This window comes from Schistocerca cancellata, unplaced genomic scaffold (assembly GCF_023864275.1).
Source record: "Schistocerca cancellata isolate TAMUIC-IGC-003103 unplaced genomic scaffold, iqSchCanc2.1 HiC_scaffold_410, whole genome shotgun sequence".
Classification (NCBI taxonomy): Eukaryota; Metazoa; Arthropoda; class Insecta; order Orthoptera; family Acrididae; genus Schistocerca; species Schistocerca cancellata.
The window spans coordinates 75,566-93,668 of NW_026046427.1; the positions used below are offsets into that span (position 1 = coordinate 75,566).

An 18,103-nucleotide genomic window follows, 5' to 3' on the forward strand; every position below is an offset into this window, starting at 1 on the left:
CTTTCGCGTCAGCCGAGCAAAGTCGGGACAAGTCGGGACATACTACAGGATGGCCTGCGTGGAGCGACGACGGAAAGAAAACGTTAATTCAACAGCACGTGGCTCACATACTCATACGCATAGATTTGCGCCCGTTGGGGTGGCCAGGAATCGAACGCGGCTCAACTGCTCGGAAGGCAACTATGCTCACCATTACACCACCACCGCACAGCCGCTGCTCGCAACGCCGCGCTGTGTCGGCTTCCCGCCCGCCGGCAGTGGCCCACGGTGATAGTAGCTGTAGGCGCTTTACGAGGTAGGAGGGTGCATTCGGGCAGCGCCTCCACGCACGCTGCGTCTTTGGGCAAGGCTCGTCGCCGCGGTCGCAACGTTACTCACACAATAGTGACGAGCGGTCGCTTTGAGGCAGTGTAGTGGGGGACTCCGCGTGTGTAGCACTTTTCTCGGTTGTATGCGACGTCGCTGGGTGGCAATCCCACTTTCCCTGCAGACAGCTGCTCGGGAAGCACGGACGTCATCGGACGTCCGCCCCCAACAAATGCAACTAACAAAATGAGAACAACAACTAAAAAAGTGGTAGGTTGTTCGCCTACCACGCGGGCGGCCCGGCTTCGATTCCCGGCCGATGCATCGTTTTGCTGTTGTCGCTATAGTGCTGCCGCGCCGATTGCTCGCTTGAGGTGCGTCAGCCTCAGGAATGTATAGCAGGATTCGCTGTGAGAAGAACCAAACATGCAGCACGCAAGAGACCCTACTTGGACGGTCGCGTGCTGTTACTGAACTCCAGCGTCGGCCTGGCCCTACAGGCCGCTGTGTTCAGGTGCCGCAAGGGCGATGTACTGTAACCTCAGGCAGTGCTGCTTTCCGTCGTTAAAAAAGCTGCGGCAGCAGTTTAATCTAGCAAGTCGGGAAAGCACGCGTAGCGACACAACAGATTCCTGAGAAAGCGCAAACTGTCTATCTCTAATATGTGAGACTTACCAAGTTTCCTGGGATGATGGTTGCAACGAGCCTCGGTAGCGCAGTAGGTAGCGCGTAAGTCTCATAATCTTAAGGTCGTGAGTTCGATCCTCACCCGGGGCATTTAATTTGCTGTACATCACGGCTGAATTACCGGCGTTGCTATTGCTAGCGAACGAACTTAATTGTCGTTTGTTATCCACAAGGAGTCCACGCCTCAGCGTCACAATGTTTACTTCCAATTATGGCAAGGTACAACTTTGATCATTCTGCTCCCCTGTTATGAGTGAAATATGATGCAAACAGCAATGAATAGACAGTTTCGAGCTGTGCGCCATGCCAGTCTGCACGCGCAAAAATGCTCGCAAACAGAGAACAACACTGAGTCCGGATTCAGCAGGAAATGCGAGAGGAGAGGGAGTAAATCTCACGTTTCTCGAGCAAGTCCGGTGTGGTCTAGTGGCTAGGATACCTGGCTTTCACCCAGGAGGCCCGGGTTCGATTCCCGGTACCGGAAGGGAAGTTTTTGCGCACACGACCCTCCATGTTTTGGCCTTCCAACCTTCGTTTGTCGCCCTCCTTCCGGAGCTTCAACCGAACGTAATCGGGGGAAGCAGGCACAGGATGCAATTACTGTCAGCACCGGGATAAAGGGAGAAGAGGCACTGGTCCGCTGTTGGGGTGCTACCAGCGTCAGTGGGAAGTCGGTGAAGTCGCCAGTTGCGCCAGAAGCCAGCAATTACCGTAGTACGGCTACACACGCGTTGCAGTTATTCACATTGCTTGCAGTCGCTCCATGCACAACATGCGTGAGCCCGGATAGCTCAGTCGGTAGAGCATTAGGCTTTTTAACCTAAGGGTCCAGGGTTCGAATCCCTGTTCGGGCGAAGATTTTAACGCTTCCGTAATGGCTCGTCTCGTAGCGCTGGCAGCCCTGCCGTAATCAGTGCACCGAGTTCGTTTCCTGTCAACATTCTGCGCAGACCGGTTGCATTTTTCACGATTCGAGGGAAGCTTTAGCTACGAGCAGTCGTGGCCGAGTGGTTAAGGCGTCTGACTAGAAATCAGATTCCCTCTGGGAGCGTAGGTTCGAGTCCTACCGACTGCGTCTGTTTTTTTATTTTTTGTTTCAGAAGAGAGAGCAGAAAATTTCGCAGTTTGCCTGTCGTTTTGGTACCTCGCTACACCTCACCTCTCACAGTCGTTTATAGCGCCTGTCCTTTTGATAAGGGCGAATTCCAAGCGTCAGCTTTCGCGTCAGCCGAGCAAAGTCGGGACAAGTCGGGACATACTACAGGATGGCCTGCGTGGAGCGACGACGGAAAGAAAACGTTAATTCAACAGCACGTGGCTCACATACTCATACGCATAGATTTGCGCCCGTTGGGGTGGCCAGGAATCGAACGCGGCTCAACTGCTCGGAAGGCAACTATGCTCACCATTACACCACCACCGCACAGCCGCTGCTCGCAACGCCGCGCTGTGTCGGCTTCCCGCCCGCCGGCAGTGGCCCACGGTGATAGTAGCTGTAGGCGCTTTACGAGGTAGGAGGGTGCATTCGGGCAGCGCCTCCACGCACGCTGCGTCTTTGGGCAAGGCTCGTCGCCGCGGTCGCAACGTTACTCACACAATAGTGACGAGCGGTCGCTTTGAGGCAGTGTAGTGGGGGACTCCGCGTGTGTAGCACTTTTCTCGGTTGTATGCGACGTCGCTGGGTGGCAATCCCACTTTCCCTGCAGACAGCTGCTCGGGAAGCACGGACGTCATCGGACGTCCGCCCCCAACAAATGCAACTAACAAAATGAGAACAACAACTAAAAAAGTGGTAGGTTGTTCGCCTACCACTCGGGCGGCCCGGCTTCGATTCCCGGCCGATGCATCGTTTTGCTGTTGTCGCTATAGTGCTGCCGCGCCGATTGCTCGCTTGAGGTGCGTCAGCCTCAGGAATGTATAGCAGGATTCGCTGTGAGAAGAACCAAACATGCAGCACGCAAGAGACCGTACTTGGACGGTCGCGTGCTGTTACTGAACTCCAGCGTCGGCCTGGCCCTACAGGCCGCTGTGTTCAGGTGCCGCAAGGGCGATGTACTGTAACCTCAGGCAGTGCTGCTTTCCGTCGTTAAAAAAGCTGCGGCAGCAGTTTAATCTAGCAAGTCGGGAAAGCACGCGTAGCGACACAACAGATTCCTGAGAAAGCGCAAACTGTCTATCTCTAATATGTGAGACTTACCAAGTTTCCTGGGATGATGGTTGCAACGAGCCTCGGTAGCGCAGTAGGTAGCGCGTAAGTCTCATAATCTTAAGGTCGTGAGTTCGATCCTCACCCGGGGCATTTAATTTGCTGTACATCACGGCTGAATTACCGGCGTTGCTATTGCTAGCGAACGAACTTAATTGTCGTTTGTTATCCACAAGGAGTCCACGCCTCAGCGTCACAATGTTTACTTCCAATTATGGCAAGGTACAACTTTGATCATTCTGCTCCCCTGTTATGAGTGAAATATGATGCAAACAGCAATGAATAGACAGTTTCGAGCTGTGCGCCATGCCAGTCTGCACGCGCAAAAATGCTCGCAAACAGAGAACAACACTGAGTCCGGATTCAGCAGGAAATGCGAGAGGAGAGGGAGTAAATCTCACGTTTCTCGAGCAAGTCCGGTGTGGTCTAGTGGCTAGGATACCTGGCTTTCACCCAGGAGGCCCGGGTTCGATTCCCGGTACCGGAAGGGAAGTTTTTGCGCACACGACCCTCCATGTTTTGGCCTTCCAACCTTCGTTTGTCGCCCTCCTTCCGGAGCTTCAACCGAACGTAATCGGGGGAAGCAGGCACAGGATGCAATTACTGTCAGCACCGGGATAAAGGGAGAAGAGGCACTGGTCCGCTGTTGGGGTGCTACCAGCGTCAGTGGGAAGTCGGTGAAGTCGCCAGTTGCGCCAGAAGCCAGCAATTACCGTAGTACGGCTACACACGCGTTGCAGTTATTCACATTGCTTGCAGTCGCTCCATGCACAACATGCGTGAGCCCGGATAGCTCAGTCGGTAGAGCATTAGGCTTTTAACCTAAGGGTCCAGGGTTCGAATCCCTGTTCGGGCGAAGATTTTAACGCTTCCGTAATGGCTCGTCTCGTAGCGCTGGCAGCCCTGCCGTAATCAGTGCACCGAGTTCGTTTCCTGTCAACATTCTGCGCAGACCGGTTGCATTTTCCACGATTCGAGGGAAGCTTTAGCTACGAGCAGTCGTGGCCGAGTGGTTAAGGCGTCTGACTAGAAATCAGATTCCCTCTGGGAGCGTAGGTTCGAGTCCTACCGACTGCGTCGGTTTTTTTATTTTTTGTTTCAGATGAGAGAGCAGAAAATTTCGCAGTTTGCCTGTCGTTTTGGTACCTCGCTACACCTCACCTCTCACAGTCGTTTATAGCGCCTGTCCTTTTGATAAGGGCGAATTCCAAGCGTCAGCTTTCGCGTCAGCCGAGCAAAGTCGGGACAAGTCGGGACATACTACAGGATGGCCTGCGTGGAGCGACGACGGAAAGAAAACGTTAATTCAACAGCACGTGGCTCACATACTCATACGCATAGATTTGCGCCCGTTGCGGTGGCCAGGAATCGAACGCGGCTCAACTGCTCGGAAGGCAACTATGCTCACCATTACACCACCACCGCACAGCCGCTGCTCGCAACGCCGCGCTGTGTCGGCTTCCCGCCCGCCGGCAGTGGCCCACGGTGATAGTAGCTGTAGGCGCTTTACGAGGTAGGAGGGTGCATTCGGGCAGCGCCTCCACGCACGCTGCGTCTTTGGGCAAGGCTCGTCGCCGCGGTCGCAACGTTACTCACACAATAGTGACGAGCGGTCGCTTTGAGGCAGTGTAGTGGGGGACTCCGCGTGTGTAGCACTTTTCTCGGTTGTATGCGACGTCGCTGGGTGGCAATCCCACTTTCCCTGCAGACAGCTGCTCGGGAAGCACGGACGTCATCGGACGTCCGCCCCCAACAAATGCAACTAACAAAATGAGAACAACAACTAAAAAAGTGGTAGGTTGTTCGCCTACCACGCGGGCGGCCCGGCTTCGATTCCCGGCCGATGCATCGTTTTGCTGTTGTCGCTATAGTGCTGCCGCGCCGATTGCTCGCTTGAGGTGCGTCAGCCTCAGGAATGTATAGCAGGATTCGCTGTGAGAAGAACCAAACATGCAGCACGCAAGAGACCCTACTTGGACGGTCGCGTGCTGTTACTGAACTCCAGCGTCGGCCTGGCCCTACAGGCCGCTGTGTTCAGGTGCCGCAAGGGCGATGTACTGTAACCTCAGGCAGTGCTGCTTTCCGTCGTTAAAAAAGCTGCGGCAGCAGTTTAATCTAGCAAGTCGGGAAAGCACGCGTAGCGACACAACAGATTCCTGAGAAAGCGCAAACTGTCTATCTCTAATATGTGAGACTTACCAAGTTTCCTGGGATGATGGTTGCAACGAGCCTCGGTAGCGCAGTAGGTAGCGCGTAAGTCTCATAATCTTAAGGTCGTGAGTTCGATCCTCACCCGGGGCATTTAATTTGCTGTACATCACGGCTGAATTACCGGCGTTGCTATTGCTAGCGAACGAACTTAATTGTCGTTTGTTATCCACAAGGAGTCCACGCCTCAGCGTCACAATGTTTACTTCCAATTATGGCAAGGTACAACTTTGATCATTCTGCTCCCCTGTTATGAGTGAAATATGATGCAAACAGCAATGAATAGACAGTTTCGAGCTGTGCGCCATGCCAGTCTGCACGCGCAAAAATGCTCGCAAACAGAGAACAACACTGAGTCCGGATTCAGCAGGAAATGCGAGAGGAGAGGGAGTAAATCTCACGTTTCTCGAGCCAGTCCGGTGTGGTCTAGTGGCTAGGATACCTGGCTTTCACCCAGGAGGCCCGGGTTCGATTCCCGGTACCGGAAGGGAAGTTTTTGCGCACACGACCCTCCATGTTTTGGCCTTCCAACCTTCGTTTGTCGCCCTCCTTCCGGAGCTTCAACCGAACGTAATCGGGGGAAGCAGGCACAGGATGCAATTACTGTCAGCACCGGGATAAAGGGAGAAGAGGCACTGGTCCGCTGTTGGGGTGCTACCAGCGTCAGTGGGAAGTCGGTGAAGTCGCCAGTTGCGCCAGAAGCCAGCAATTACCGTAGTACGGCTACACACGCGTTGCAGTTATTCACATTGCTTGCAGTCGCTCCATGCACAACATGCGTGAGCCCGGATAGCTCAGTCGGTAGAGCATTAGGCTTTTAACCTAAGGGTCCAGGGTTCGAATCCCTGTTCGGGCGAAGATTTTAACGCTTCCGTAATGGCTCGTCTCGTAGCGCTGGCAGCCCTGCCGTAATCAGTGCACCGAGTTCGTTTCCTGTCAACATTCTGCGCAGACCGGTTGCATTTTCCACGATTCGAGGGAAGCTTTAGCTACGAGCAGTCGTGGCCGAGTGGTTAAGGCGTCTGACTAGAAATCAGATTCCCTCTGGGAGCGTAGGTTCGAGTCCTACCGACTGCGTCGGTTTTTTTATTTTTTGTTTCAGATGAGAGAGCAGAAAATTTCGCAGTTTGCCTGTCGTTTTGGTACCTCGCTACACCTCACCTCTCACAGTCGTTTATAGCGCCTGTCCTTTTGATAAGGGCGAATTCCAAGCGTCAGCTTTCGCGTCAGCCGAGCAAAGTCGGGACAAGTCGGGACATACTACAGGATGGCCTGCGTGGAGCGACGACGGAAAGAAAACGTTAATTCAACAGCACGTGGCTCACATACTCATACGCATAGATTTGCGCCCGTTGCGGTGGCCAGGAATCGAACGCGGCTCAACTGCTCGGAAGGCAACTATGCTCACCATTACACCACCACCGCACAGCCGCTGCTCGCAACGCCGCGCTGTGTCGGCTTCCCGCCCGCCGGCAGTGGCCCACGGTGATAGTAGCTGTAGGCGCTTTACGAGGTAGGAGGGTGCATTCGGGCAGCGCCTCCACGCACGCTGCGTCTTTGGGCAAGGCTCGTCGCCGCGGTCGCAACGTTACTCACACAATAGTGACGAGCGGTCGCTTTGAGGCAGTGTAGTGGGGGACTCCGCGTGTGTAGCACTTTTCTCGGTTGTATGCGACGTCGCTGGGTGGCAATCCCACTTTCCCTGCAGACAGCTGCTCGGGAAGCACGGACGTCATCGGACGTCCGCCCCCAACAAATGCAACTAACAAAATGAGAACAACAACTAAAAAAGTGGTAGGTTGTTCGCCTACCACGCGGGCGGCCCGGCTTCGATTCCCGGCCGATGCATCGTTTTGCTGTTGTCGCTATAGTGCTGCCGCGCCGATTGCTCGCTTGAGGTGCGTCAGCCTCAGGAATGTATAGCAGGATTCGCTGTGAGAAGAACCAAACATGCAGCACGCAAGAGACCCTACTTGGACGGTCGCGTGCTGTTACTGAACTCCAGCGTCGGCCTGGCCCTACAGGCCGCTGTGTTCAGGTGCCGCAAGGGCGATGTACTGTAACCTCAGGCAGTGCTGCTTTCCGTCGTTAAAAAAGCTGCGGCAGCAGTTTAATCTAGCAAGTCGGGAAAGCACGCGTAGCGACACAACAGATTCCTGAGAAAGCGCAAACTGTCTATCTCTAATATGTGAGACTTACCAAGTTTCCTGGGATGATGGTTGCAACGAGCCTCGGTAGCGCAGTAGGTAGCGCGTAAGTCTCATAATCTTAAGGTCGTGAGTTCGATCCTCACCCGGGGCATTTAATTTGCTGTACATCACGGCTGAATTACCGGCGTTGCTATTGCTAGCGAACGAACTTAATTGTCGTTTGTTATCCACAAGGAGTCCACGCCTCAGCGTCACAATGTTTACTTCCAATTATGGCAAGGTACAACTTTGATCATTCTGCTCCCCTGTTATGAGTGAAATATGATGCAAACAGCAATGAATAGACAGTTTCGAGCTGTGCGCCATGCCAGTCTGCACGCGCAAAAATGCTCGCAAACAGAGAACAACACTGAGTCCGGATTCAGCAGGAAATGCGAGAGGAGAGGGAGTAAATCTCACGTTTCTCGAGCAAGTCCGGTGTGGTCTAGTGGCTAGGATACCTGGCTTTCACCCAGGAGGCCCGGGTTCGATTCCCGGTACCGGAAGGGAAGTTTTTGCGCACACGACCCTCCATGTTTTGGCCTTCCAACCTTCGTTTGTCGCCCTCCTTCCGGAGCTTCAACCGAACGTAATCGGGGGAAGCAGGCACAGGATGCAATTACTGTCAGCACCGGGATAAAGGGAGAAGAGGCACTGGTCCGCTGTTGGGGTGCTACCAGCGTCAGTGGGAAGTCGGTGAAGTCGCCAGTTGCGCCAGAAGCCAGCAATTACCGTAGTACGGCTACACACGCGTTGCAGTTATTCACATTGCTTGCAGTCGCTCCATGCACAACATGCGTGAGCCCGGATAGCTCAGTCGGTAGAGCATTAGGCTTTTTAACCTAAGGGTCCAGGGTTCGAATCCCTGTTCGGGCGAAGATTTTAACGCTTCCGTAATGGCTCGTCTCGTAGCGCTGGCAGCCCTGCCGTAATCAGTGCACCGAGTTCGTTTCCTGTCAACATTCTGCGCAGACCGGTTGCATTTTCCACGATTCGAGGGAAGCTTTAGCTACGAGCAGTCGTGGCCGAGTGGTTAAGGCGTCTGACTAGAAATCAGATTCCCTCTGGGAGCGTAGGTTCGAGTCCTACCGACTGCGTCTGTTTTTTTATTTTTTGTTTCAGAAGAGAGAGCAGAAAATTTCGCAGTTTGCCTGTCGTTTTGGTACCTCGCTACACCTCACCTCTCACAGTCGTTTATAGCGCCTGTCCTTTTGATAAGGGCGAATTCCAAGCGTCAGCTTTCGCGTCAGCCGAGCAAAGTCGGGACAAGTCGGGACATACTACAGGATTGCCTGCGTGGAGCGACGACGGAAAGAAAACGTTAATTCAACAGCACGTGGCTCACATACTCATACGCATAGATTTGCGCCCGTTGCGGTGGCCAGGAATCGAACGCGGCTCAACTGCTCGGAAGGCAACTATGCTCACCATTACACCACCACCGCACAGCCGCTGCTCGCAACGCCGCGCTGTGTCGGCTTCCCGCCCGCCGGCAGTGGCCCACGGTGATAGTAGCTGTAGGCGCTTTACGAGGTAGGAGGGTGCATTCGGGCAGCGCCTCCACGCACGCTGCGTCTTTGGGCAAGGCTCGTCGCCGCGGTCGCAACGTTACTCACACAATAGTGACGAGCGGTCGCTTTGAGGCAGTGTAGTGGGGGACTCCGCGTGTGTAGCACTTTTCTCGGTTGTATGCGACGTCGCTGGGTGGCAATCCCACTTTCCCTGCAGACAGCTGCTCGGGAAGCACGGACGTCATCGGACGTCCGCCCCCAACAAATGCAACTAACAAAATGAGAACAACAACTAAAAAAGTGGTAGGTTGTTCGCCTACCACGCGGGCGGCCCGGCTTCGATTCCCGGCCGATGCATCGTTTTGCTGTTGTCGCTATAGTGCTGCCGCGCCGATTGCTCGCTTGAGGTGCGTCAGCCTCAGGAATGTATAGCAGGATTCGCTGTGAGAAGAACCAAACATGCAGCACGCAAGAGACCCTACTTGGACGGTCGCGTGCTGTTACTGAACTCCAGCGTCGGCCTGGCCCTACAGGCCGCTGTGTTCAGGTGCCGCAAGGGCGATGTACTGTAACCTCAGGCAGTGCTGCTTTCCGTCGTTAAAAAAGCTGCGGCAGCAGTTTAATCTAGCAAGTCGGGAAAGCACGCGTAGCGACACAACAGATTCCTGAGAAAGCGCAAACTGTCTATCTCTAATATGTGAGACTTACCAAGTTTCCTGGGATGATGGTTGCAACGAGCCTCGGTAGCGCAGTAGGTAGCGCGTAAGTCTCATAATCTTAAGGTCGTGAGTTCGATCCTCACCCGGGGCATTTAATTTGCTGTACATCACGGCTGAATTACCGGCGTTGCTATTGCTAGCGAACGAACTTAATTGTCGTTTGTTATCCACAAGGAGTCCACGCCTCAGCGTCACAATGTTTACTTCCAATTATGGCAAGGTACAACTTTGATCATTCTGCTCCCCTGTTATGAGTGAAATATGATGCAAACAGCAATGAATAGACAGTTTCGAGCTGTGCGCCATGCCAGTCTGCACGCGCAAAAATGCTCGCAAACAGAGAACAACACTGAGTCCGGATTCAGCAGGAAATGCGAGAGGAGAGGGAGTAAATCTCACGTTTCTCGAGCAAGTCCGGTGTGGTCTAGTGGCTAGGATACCTGGCTTTCACCCAGGAGGCCCGGGTTCGATTCCCGGTACCGGAAGGGAAGTTTTTGCGCACACGACCCTCCATGTTTTGGCCTTCCAACCTTCGTTTGTCGCCCTCCTTCCGGAGCTTCAACCGAACGTAATCGGGGGAAGCAGGCACAGGATGCAATTACTGTCAGCACCGGGATAAAGGGAGAAGAGGCACTGGTCCGCTGTTGGGGTGCTACCAGCGTCAGTGGGAAGTCGGTGAAGTCGCCAGTTGCGCCAGAAGCCAGCAATTACCGTAGTACGGCTACACACGCGTTGCAGTTATTCACATTGCTTGCAGTCGCTCCATGCACAACATGCGTGAGCCCGGATAGCTCAGTCGGTAGAGCATTAGGCTTTTTAACCTAAGGGTCCAGGGTTCGAATCCCTGTTCGGGCGAAGATTTTAACGCTTCCGTAATGGCTCGTCTCGTAGCGCTGGCAGCCCTGCCGTAATCAGTGCACCGAGTTCGTTTCCTGTCAACATTCTGCGCAGACCGGTTGCATTTTCCACGATTCGAGGGAAGCTTTAGCTACGAGCAGTCGTGGCCGAGTGGTTAAGGCGTCTGACTAGAAATCAGATTCCCTCTGGGAGCGTAGGTTCGAGTCCTACCGACTGCGTCTGTTTTTTTATTTTTTGTTTCAGAAGAGAGAGCAGAAAATTTCGCAGTTTGCCTGTCGTTTTGGTACCTCGCTACACCTCACCTCTCACAGTCGTTTATAGCGCCTGTCCTTTTGATAAGGGCGAATTCCAAGCGTCAGCTTTCGCGTCAGCCGAGCAAAGTCGGGACAAGTCGGGACATACTACAGGATTGCCTGCGTGGAGCGACGACGGAAAGAAAACGTTAATTCAACAGCACGTGGCTCACATACTCATACGCATAGATTTGCGCCCGTTGCGGTGGCCAGGAATCGAACGCGGCTCAACTGCTCGGAAGGCAACTATGCTCACCATTACACCACCACCGCACAGCCGCTGCTCGCAACGCCGCGCTGTGTCGGCTTCCCGCCCGCCGGCAGTGGCCCACGGTGATAGTAGCTGTAGGCGCTTTACGAGGTAGGAGGGTGCATTCGGGCAGCGCCTCCACGCACGCTGCGTCTTTGGGCAAGGCTCGTCGCCGCGGTCGCAACGTTACTCACACAATAGTGACGAGCGGTCGCTTTGAGGCAGTGTAGTGGGGGACTCCGCGTGTGTAGCACTTTTCTCGGTTGTATGCGACGTCGCTGGGTGGCAATCCCACTTTCCCTGCAGACAGCTGCTCGGGAAGCACGGACGTCATCGGACGTCCGCCCCCAACAAATGCAACTAACAAAATGAGAACAACAACTAAAAAAGTGGTAGGTTGTTCGCCTACCACGCGGGCGGCCCGGCTTCGATTCCCGGCCGATGCATCGTTTTGCTGTTGTCGCTATAGTGCTGCCGCGCCGATTGCTCGCTTGAGGTGCGTCAGCCTCAGGAATGTATAGCAGGATTCGCTGTGAGAAGAACCAAACATGCAGCACGCAAGAGACCCTACTTGGACGGTCGCGTGCTGTTACTGAACTCCAGCGTCGGCCTGGCCCTACAGGCCGCTGTGTTCAGGTGCCGCAAGGGCGATGTACTGTAACCTCAGGCAGTGCTGCTTTCCGTCGTTAAAAAAGCTGCGGCAGCAGTTTAATCTAGCAAGTCGGGAAAGCACGCGTAGCGACACAACAGATTCCTGAGAAAGCGCAAACTGTCTATCTCTAATATGTGAGACTTACCAAGTTTCCTGGGATGATGGTTGCAACGAGCCTCGGTAGCGCAGTAGGTAGCGCGTAAGTCTCATAATCTTAAGGTCGTGAGTTCGATCCTCACCCGGGGCATTTAATTTGCTGTACATCACGGCTGAATTACCGGCGTTGCTATTGCTAGCGAACGAACTTAATTGTCGTTTGTTATCCACAAGGAGTCCACGCCTCAGCGTCACAATGTTTACTTCCAATTATGGCAAGGTACAACTTTGATCATTCTGCTCCCCTGTTATGAGTGAAATATGATGCAAACAGCAATGAATAGACAGTTTCGAGCTGTGCGCCATGCCAGTCTGCACGCGCAAAAATGCTCGCAAACAGAGAACAACACTGAGTCCGGATTCAGCAGGAAATGCGAGAGGAGAGGGAGTAAATCTCACGTTTCTCGAGCCAGTCCGGTGTGGTCTAGTGGCTAGGATACCTGGCTTTCACCCAGGAGGCCCGGGTTCGATTCCCGGTACCGGAAGGGAAGTTTTTGCGCACACGACCCTCCATGTTTTGGCCTTCCAACCTTCGTTTGTCGCCCTCCTTCCGGAGCTTCAACCGAACGTAATCGGGGGAAGCAGGCACAGGATGCAATTACTGTCAGCACCGGGATAAAGGGAGAAGAGGCACTGGTCCGCTGTTGGGGTGCTACCAGCGTCAGTGGGAAGTCGGTGAAGTCGCCAGTTGCGCCAGAAGCCAGCAATTACCGTAGTACGGCTACACACGCGTTGCAGTTATTCACATTGCTTGCAGTCGCTCCATGCACAACATGCGTGAGCCCGGATAGCTCAGTCGGTAGAGCATTAGGCTTTTAACCTAAGGGTCCAGGGTTCGAATCCCTGTTCGGGCGAAGATTTTAACGCTTCCGTAATGGCTCGTCTCGTAGCGCTGGCAGCCCTGCCGTAATCAGTGCACCGAGTTCGTTTCCTGTCAACATTCTGCGCAGACCGGTTGCATTTTCCACGATTCGAGGGAAGCTTTAGCTACGAGCAGTCGTGGCCGAGTGGTTAAGGCGTCTGACTAGAAATCAGATTCCCTCTGGGAGCGTAGGTTCGAGTCCTACCGACTGCGTCGGTTTTTTTATTTTTTGTTTCAGATGAGAGAGCAGAAAATTTCGCAGTTTGCCTGTCGTTTTGGTACCTCGCTACACCTCACCTCTCACAGTCGTTTATAGCGCCTGTCCTTTTGATAAGGGCGAATTCCAAGCGTCAGCTTTCGCGTCAGCCGAGCAAAGTCGGGACAAGTCGGGACATACTACAGGATGGCCTGCGTGGAGCGACGACGGAAAGAAAACGTTAATTCAACAGCACGTGGCTCACATACTCATACGCATAGATTTGCGCCCGTTGCGGTGGCCAGGAATCGAACGCGGCTCAACTGCTCGGAAGGCAACTATGCTCACCATTACACCACCACCGCACAGCCGCTGCTCGCAACGCCGCGCTGTGTCGGCTTCCCGCCCGCCGGCAGTGGCCCACGGTGATAGTAGCTGTAGGCGCTTTACGAGGTAGGAGGGTGCATTCGGGCAGCGCCTCCACGCACGCTGCGTCTTTGGGCAAGGCTCGTCGCCGCGGTCGCAACGTTACTCACACAATAGTGACGAGCGGTCGCTTTGAGGCAGTGTAGTGGGGGACTCCGCGTGTGTAGCACTTTTCTCGGTTGTATGCGACGTCGCTGGGTGGCAATCCCACTTTCCCTGCAGACAGCTGCTCGGGAAGCACGGACGTCATCGGACGTCCGCCCCCAACAAATGCAACTAACAAAATGAGAACAACAACTAAAAAAGTGGTAGGTTGTTCGCCTACCACGCGGGCGGCCCGGCTTCGATTCCCGGCCGATGCATCGTTTTGCTGTTGTCGCTATAGTGCTGCCGCGCCGATTGCTCGCTTGAGGTGCGTCAGCCTCAGGAATGTATAGCAGGATTCGCTGTGAGAAGAACCAAACATGCAGCACGCAAGAGACCCTACTTGGACGGTCGCGTGCTGTTACTGAACTCCAGCGTCGGCCTGGCCCTACAGGCCGCTGTGTTCAGGTGCCGCAAGGGCGATGTACTGTAACCTCAGGCAGTGCTGCTTTCCGTCGTTAAAAAAGCTGCGGCAGCAGTTTAATCTAGCAAGTCGGGAAAGCACGCGTAGCGACACAACAGATTCCTGAGAAAGCGCAAACTGTCTATCTCTAATATGTGAGACTTACCAAGTTTCCTGGGATGATGGTTGCAACGAGCCTCGGTAGCGCAGTAGGTAGCGCGTAAGTCTCATAATCTTAAGGTCGTGAGTTCGATCCTCACCCGGGGCATTTAATTTGCTGTACATCACGGCTGAATTACCGGCGTTGCTATTGCTAGCGAACGAACTTAATTGTCGTTTGTTATCCACAAGGAGTCCACGCCTCAGCGTCACAATGTTTACTTCCAATTATGGCAAGGTACAACTTTGATCATTCTGCTCCCCTGTTATGAGTGAAATATGATGCAAACAGCAATGAATAGACAGTTTCGAGCTGTGCGCCATGCCAGTCTGCACGCGCAAAAATGCTCGCAAACAGAGAACAACACTGAGTCCGGATTCAGCAGGAAATGCGAGAGGAGAGGGAGTAAATCTCACGTTTCTCGAGCCAGTCCGGTGTGGTCTAGTGGCTAGGATACCTGGCTTTCACCCAGGAGGCCCGGGTTCGATTCCCGGTACCGGAAGGGAAGTTTTTGCGCACACGACCCTCCATGTTTTGGCCTTCCAACCTTCGTTTGTCGCCCTCCTTCCGGAGCTTCAACCGAACGTAATCGGGGGAAGCAGGCACAGGATGCAATTACTGTCAGCACCGGGATAAAGGGAGAAGAGGCACTGGTCCGCTGTTGGGGTGCTACCAGCGTCAGTGGGAAGTCGGTGAAGTCGCCAGTTGCGCCAGAAGCCAGCAATTACCGTAGTACGGCTACACACGCGTTGCAGTTATTCACATTGCTTGCAGTCGCTCCATGCACAACATGCGTGAGCCCGGATAGCTCAGTCGGTAGAGCATTAGGCTTTTAACCTAAGGGTCCAGGGTTCGAATCCCTGTTCGGGCGAAGATTTTAACGCTTCCGTAATGGCTCGTCTCGTAGCGCTGGCAGCCCTGCCGTAATCAGTGCACCGAGTTCGTTTCCTGTCAACATTCTGCGCAGACCGGTTGCATTTTCCACGATTCGAGGGAAGCTTTAGCTACGAGCAGTCGTGGCCGAGTGGTTAAGGCGTCTGACTAGAAATCAGATTCCCTCTGGGAGCGTAGGTTCGAGTCCTACCGACTGCGTCGGTTTTTTTATTTTTTGTTTCAGATGAGAGAGCAGAAAATTTCGCAGTTTGCCTGTCGTTTTGGTACCTCGCTACACCTCACCTCTCACAGTCGTTTATAGCGCCTGTCCTTTTGATAAGGGCGAATTCCAAGCGTCAGCTTTCGCGTCAGCCGAGCAAAGTCGGGACAAGTCGGGACATACTACAGGATGGCCTGCGTGGAGCGACGACGGAAAGAAAACGTTAATTCAACAGCACGTGGCTCACATACTCATACGCATAGATTTGCGCCCGTTGCGGTGGCCAGGAATCGAACGCGGCTCAACTGCTCGGAAGGCAACTATGCTCACCATTACACCACCACCGCACAGCCGCTGCTCGCAACGCCGCGCTGTGTCGGCTTCCCGCCCGCCGGCAGTGGCCCACGGTGATAGTAGCTGTAGGCGCTTTACGAGGTAGGAGGGTGCATTCGGGCAGCGCCTCCACGCACGCTGCGTCTTTGGGCAAGGCTCGTCGCCGCGGTCGCAACGTTACTCACACAATAGTGACGAGCGGTCGCTTTGAGGCAGTGTAGTGGGGGACTCCGCGTGTGTAGCACTTTTCTCGGTTGTATGCGACGTCGCTGGGTGGCAATCCCACTTTCCCTGCAGACAGCTGCTCGGGAAGCACGGACGTCATCGGACGTCCGCCCCCAACAAATGCAACTAACAAAATGAGAACAACAACTAAAAAAGTGGTAGGTTGTTCGCCTACCACGCGGGCGGCCCGGCTTCGATTCCCGGCCGATGCATCGTTTTGCTGTTGTCGCTATAGTGCTGCCGCGCCGATTGCTCGCTTGAGGTGCGTCAGCCTCAGGAATGTATAGCAGGATTCGCTGTGAGAAGAACCAAACATGCAGCACGCAAGAGACCCTACTTGGACGGTCGCGTGCTGTTACTGAACTCCAGCGTCGGCCTGGCCCTACAGGCCGCTGTGTTCAGGTGCCGCAAGGGCGATGTACTGTAACCTCAGGCAGTGCTGCTTTCCGTCGTTAAAAAAGCTGCGGCAGCAGTTTAATCTAGCAAGTCGGGAAAGCACGCGTAGCGACACAACAGATTCCTGAGAAAGCGCAAACTGTCTATCTCTAATATGTGAGACTTACCAAGTTTCCTGGGATGATGGTTGCAACGAGCCTCGGTAGCGCAGTAGGTAGCGCGTAAGTCTCATAATCTTAAGGTCGTGAGTTCGATCCTCACCCGGGGCATTTAATTTGCTGTACATCACGGCTGAATTACCGGCGTTGCTATTGCTAGCGAACGAACTTAATTGTCGTTTGTTATCCACAAGGAGTCCACGCCTCAGCGTCACAATGTTTACTTCCAATTATGGCAAGGTACAACTTTGATCATTCTGCTCCCCTGTTATGAGTGAAATATGATGCAAACAGCAATGAATAGACAGTTTCGAGCTGTGCGCCATGCCAGTCTGCACGCGCAAAAATGCTCGCAAACAGAGAACAACACTGAGTCCGGATTCAGCAGGAAATGCGAGAGGAGAGGGAGTAAATCTCACGTTTCTCGAGCCAGTCCGGTGTGGTCTAGTGGCTAGGATACCTGGCTTTCACCCAGGAGGCCCGGGTTCGATTCCCGGTACCGGAAGGGAAGTTTTTGCGCACACGACCCTCCATGTTTTGGCCTTCCAACCTTCGTTTGTCGCCCTCCTTCCGGAGCTTCAACCGAACGTAATCGGGGGAAGCAGGCACAGGATGCAATTACTGTCAGCACCGGGATAAAGGGAGAAGAGGCACTGGTCCGCTGTTGGGGTGCTACCAGCGTCAGTGGGAAGTCGGTGAAGTCGCCAGTTGCGCCAGAAGCCAGCAATTACCGTAGTACGGCTACACACGCGTTGCAGTTATTCACATTGCTTGCAGTCGCTCCATGCACAACATGCGTGAGCCCGGATAGCTCAGTCGGTAGAGCATTAGGCTTTTAACCTAAGGGTCCAGGGTTCGAATCCCTGTTCGGGCGAAGATTTTAACGCTTCCGTAATGGCTCGTCTCGTAGCGCTGGCAGCCCTGCCGTAATCAGTGCACCGAGTTCGTTTCCTGTCAACATTCTGCGCAGACCGGTTGCATTTTCCACGATTCGAGGGAAGCTTTAGCTACGAGCAGTCGTGGCCGAGTGGTTAAGGCGTCTGACTAGAAATCAGATTCCCTCTGGGAGCGTAGGTTCGAGTCCTACCGACTGCGTCGGTTTTTTTATTTTTTGTTTCAGATGAGAGAGCAGAAAATTTCGCAGTTTGCCTGTCGTTTTGGTACCTCGCTACACCTCACCTCTCACAGTCGTTTATAGCGCCTGTCCTTTTGATAAGGGCGAATTCCAAGCGTCAGCTTTCGCGTCAGCCGAGCAAAGTCGGGACAAGTCGGGACATACTACAGGATGGCCTGCGTGGAGCGACGACGGAAAGAAAACGTTAATTCAACAGCACGTGGCTCACATACTCATACGCATAGATTTGCGCCCGTTGCGGTGGCCAGGAATCGAACGCGGCTCAACTGCTCGGAAGGCAACTATGCTCACCATTACACCACCACCGCACAGCCGCTGCTCGCAACGCCGCGCTGTGTCGGCTTCCCGCCCGCCGGCAGTGGCCCACGGTGATAGTAGCTGTAGGCGCTTTACGAGGTAGGAGGGTGCATTCGGGCAGCGCCTCCACGCACGCTGCGTCTTTGGGCAAGGCTCGTCGCCGCGGTCGCAACGTTACTCACACAATAGTGACGAGCGGTCGCTTTGAGGCAGTGTAGTGGGGGACTCCGCGTGTGTAGC

General features: G+C 54.1%; 29 non-coding genes across 29 annotated transcripts; all 29 read left to right on the forward strand.

Annotated features, from left to right (window-relative positions):
- Positions 1-1,010: 1,010 nt before the first annotated feature.
- On the forward strand, positions 1,011-1,083 carry Trnam-cau (transfer RNA methionine (anticodon CAU)). Its single transcript has one exon. It is a non-coding gene; the product is annotated as a tRNA-Met (tRNA).
- A 322-nt stretch (positions 1,084-1,405) lies between these two features.
- Positions 1,406-1,477, forward strand: Trnae-uuc (transfer RNA glutamic acid (anticodon UUC)). Its single transcript has one exon. It is a non-coding gene; the product is annotated as a tRNA-Glu (tRNA).
- Positions 1,478-1,986: 509 nt separating this feature from the next.
- On the forward strand, positions 1,987-2,068 carry Trnas-aga (transfer RNA serine (anticodon AGA)). Its single transcript has one exon. It is a non-coding gene; the product is annotated as a tRNA-Ser (tRNA).
- A 1,151-nt stretch (positions 2,069-3,219) lies between these two features.
- Positions 3,220-3,292, forward strand: Trnam-cau (transfer RNA methionine (anticodon CAU)). The gene has a single exon. It is a non-coding gene; the product is annotated as a tRNA-Met (tRNA).
- Positions 3,293-3,614: 322 nt separating this feature from the next.
- On the forward strand, positions 3,615-3,686 carry Trnae-uuc (transfer RNA glutamic acid (anticodon UUC)). Its single transcript has one exon. It is a non-coding gene; the product is annotated as a tRNA-Glu (tRNA).
- Positions 3,687-3,982: 296 nt separating this feature from the next.
- Trnak-uuu (transfer RNA lysine (anticodon UUU)) lies at positions 3,983-4,055 on the forward strand. The gene has a single exon. It is a non-coding gene; the product is annotated as a tRNA-Lys (tRNA).
- A 139-nt stretch (positions 4,056-4,194) lies between these two features.
- On the forward strand, positions 4,195-4,276 carry Trnas-aga (transfer RNA serine (anticodon AGA)). Its single transcript has one exon. It is a non-coding gene; the product is annotated as a tRNA-Ser (tRNA).
- A 1,151-nt stretch (positions 4,277-5,427) lies between these two features.
- Positions 5,428-5,500, forward strand: Trnam-cau (transfer RNA methionine (anticodon CAU)). Its single transcript has one exon. It is a non-coding gene; the product is annotated as a tRNA-Met (tRNA).
- A 322-nt stretch (positions 5,501-5,822) lies between these two features.
- On the forward strand, positions 5,823-5,894 carry Trnae-uuc (transfer RNA glutamic acid (anticodon UUC)). The gene has a single exon. It is a non-coding gene; the product is annotated as a tRNA-Glu (tRNA).
- A 296-nt stretch (positions 5,895-6,190) lies between these two features.
- Positions 6,191-6,263, forward strand: Trnak-uuu (transfer RNA lysine (anticodon UUU)). Its single transcript has one exon. It is a non-coding gene; the product is annotated as a tRNA-Lys (tRNA).
- A 139-nt stretch (positions 6,264-6,402) lies between these two features.
- On the forward strand, positions 6,403-6,484 carry Trnas-aga (transfer RNA serine (anticodon AGA)). Its single transcript has one exon. It is a non-coding gene; the product is annotated as a tRNA-Ser (tRNA).
- A 1,151-nt stretch (positions 6,485-7,635) lies between these two features.
- Positions 7,636-7,708, forward strand: Trnam-cau (transfer RNA methionine (anticodon CAU)). The gene has a single exon. It is a non-coding gene; the product is annotated as a tRNA-Met (tRNA).
- A 322-nt stretch (positions 7,709-8,030) lies between these two features.
- Trnae-uuc (transfer RNA glutamic acid (anticodon UUC)) lies at positions 8,031-8,102 on the forward strand. Its single transcript has one exon. It is a non-coding gene; the product is annotated as a tRNA-Glu (tRNA).
- Positions 8,103-8,611: 509 nt separating this feature from the next.
- On the forward strand, positions 8,612-8,693 carry Trnas-aga (transfer RNA serine (anticodon AGA)). The gene has a single exon. It is a non-coding gene; the product is annotated as a tRNA-Ser (tRNA).
- A 1,151-nt stretch (positions 8,694-9,844) lies between these two features.
- On the forward strand, positions 9,845-9,917 carry Trnam-cau (transfer RNA methionine (anticodon CAU)). Its single transcript has one exon. It is a non-coding gene; the product is annotated as a tRNA-Met (tRNA).
- Positions 9,918-10,239: 322 nt separating this feature from the next.
- Positions 10,240-10,311, forward strand: Trnae-uuc (transfer RNA glutamic acid (anticodon UUC)). The gene has a single exon. It is a non-coding gene; the product is annotated as a tRNA-Glu (tRNA).
- Positions 10,312-10,820: 509 nt separating this feature from the next.
- On the forward strand, positions 10,821-10,902 carry Trnas-aga (transfer RNA serine (anticodon AGA)). The gene has a single exon. It is a non-coding gene; the product is annotated as a tRNA-Ser (tRNA).
- Positions 10,903-12,053: 1,151 nt separating this feature from the next.
- Positions 12,054-12,126, forward strand: Trnam-cau (transfer RNA methionine (anticodon CAU)). The gene has a single exon. It is a non-coding gene; the product is annotated as a tRNA-Met (tRNA).
- A 322-nt stretch (positions 12,127-12,448) lies between these two features.
- Trnae-uuc (transfer RNA glutamic acid (anticodon UUC)) lies at positions 12,449-12,520 on the forward strand. The gene has a single exon. It is a non-coding gene; the product is annotated as a tRNA-Glu (tRNA).
- Positions 12,521-12,816: 296 nt separating this feature from the next.
- On the forward strand, positions 12,817-12,889 carry Trnak-uuu (transfer RNA lysine (anticodon UUU)). Its single transcript has one exon. It is a non-coding gene; the product is annotated as a tRNA-Lys (tRNA).
- Positions 12,890-13,028: 139 nt separating this feature from the next.
- Trnas-aga (transfer RNA serine (anticodon AGA)) lies at positions 13,029-13,110 on the forward strand. Its single transcript has one exon. It is a non-coding gene; the product is annotated as a tRNA-Ser (tRNA).
- A 1,151-nt stretch (positions 13,111-14,261) lies between these two features.
- Positions 14,262-14,334, forward strand: Trnam-cau (transfer RNA methionine (anticodon CAU)). The gene has a single exon. It is a non-coding gene; the product is annotated as a tRNA-Met (tRNA).
- Positions 14,335-14,656: 322 nt separating this feature from the next.
- Trnae-uuc (transfer RNA glutamic acid (anticodon UUC)) lies at positions 14,657-14,728 on the forward strand. The gene has a single exon. It is a non-coding gene; the product is annotated as a tRNA-Glu (tRNA).
- A 296-nt stretch (positions 14,729-15,024) lies between these two features.
- Positions 15,025-15,097, forward strand: Trnak-uuu (transfer RNA lysine (anticodon UUU)). Its single transcript has one exon. It is a non-coding gene; the product is annotated as a tRNA-Lys (tRNA).
- A 139-nt stretch (positions 15,098-15,236) lies between these two features.
- Trnas-aga (transfer RNA serine (anticodon AGA)) lies at positions 15,237-15,318 on the forward strand. The gene has a single exon. It is a non-coding gene; the product is annotated as a tRNA-Ser (tRNA).
- Positions 15,319-16,469: 1,151 nt separating this feature from the next.
- Trnam-cau (transfer RNA methionine (anticodon CAU)) lies at positions 16,470-16,542 on the forward strand. The gene has a single exon. It is a non-coding gene; the product is annotated as a tRNA-Met (tRNA).
- A 322-nt stretch (positions 16,543-16,864) lies between these two features.
- On the forward strand, positions 16,865-16,936 carry Trnae-uuc (transfer RNA glutamic acid (anticodon UUC)). Its single transcript has one exon. It is a non-coding gene; the product is annotated as a tRNA-Glu (tRNA).
- Positions 16,937-17,232: 296 nt separating this feature from the next.
- Trnak-uuu (transfer RNA lysine (anticodon UUU)) lies at positions 17,233-17,305 on the forward strand. Its single transcript has one exon. It is a non-coding gene; the product is annotated as a tRNA-Lys (tRNA).
- Positions 17,306-17,444: 139 nt separating this feature from the next.
- Trnas-aga (transfer RNA serine (anticodon AGA)) lies at positions 17,445-17,526 on the forward strand. The gene has a single exon. It is a non-coding gene; the product is annotated as a tRNA-Ser (tRNA).
- The last annotated feature ends 577 nt before the right edge of the window (positions 17,527-18,103 follow it).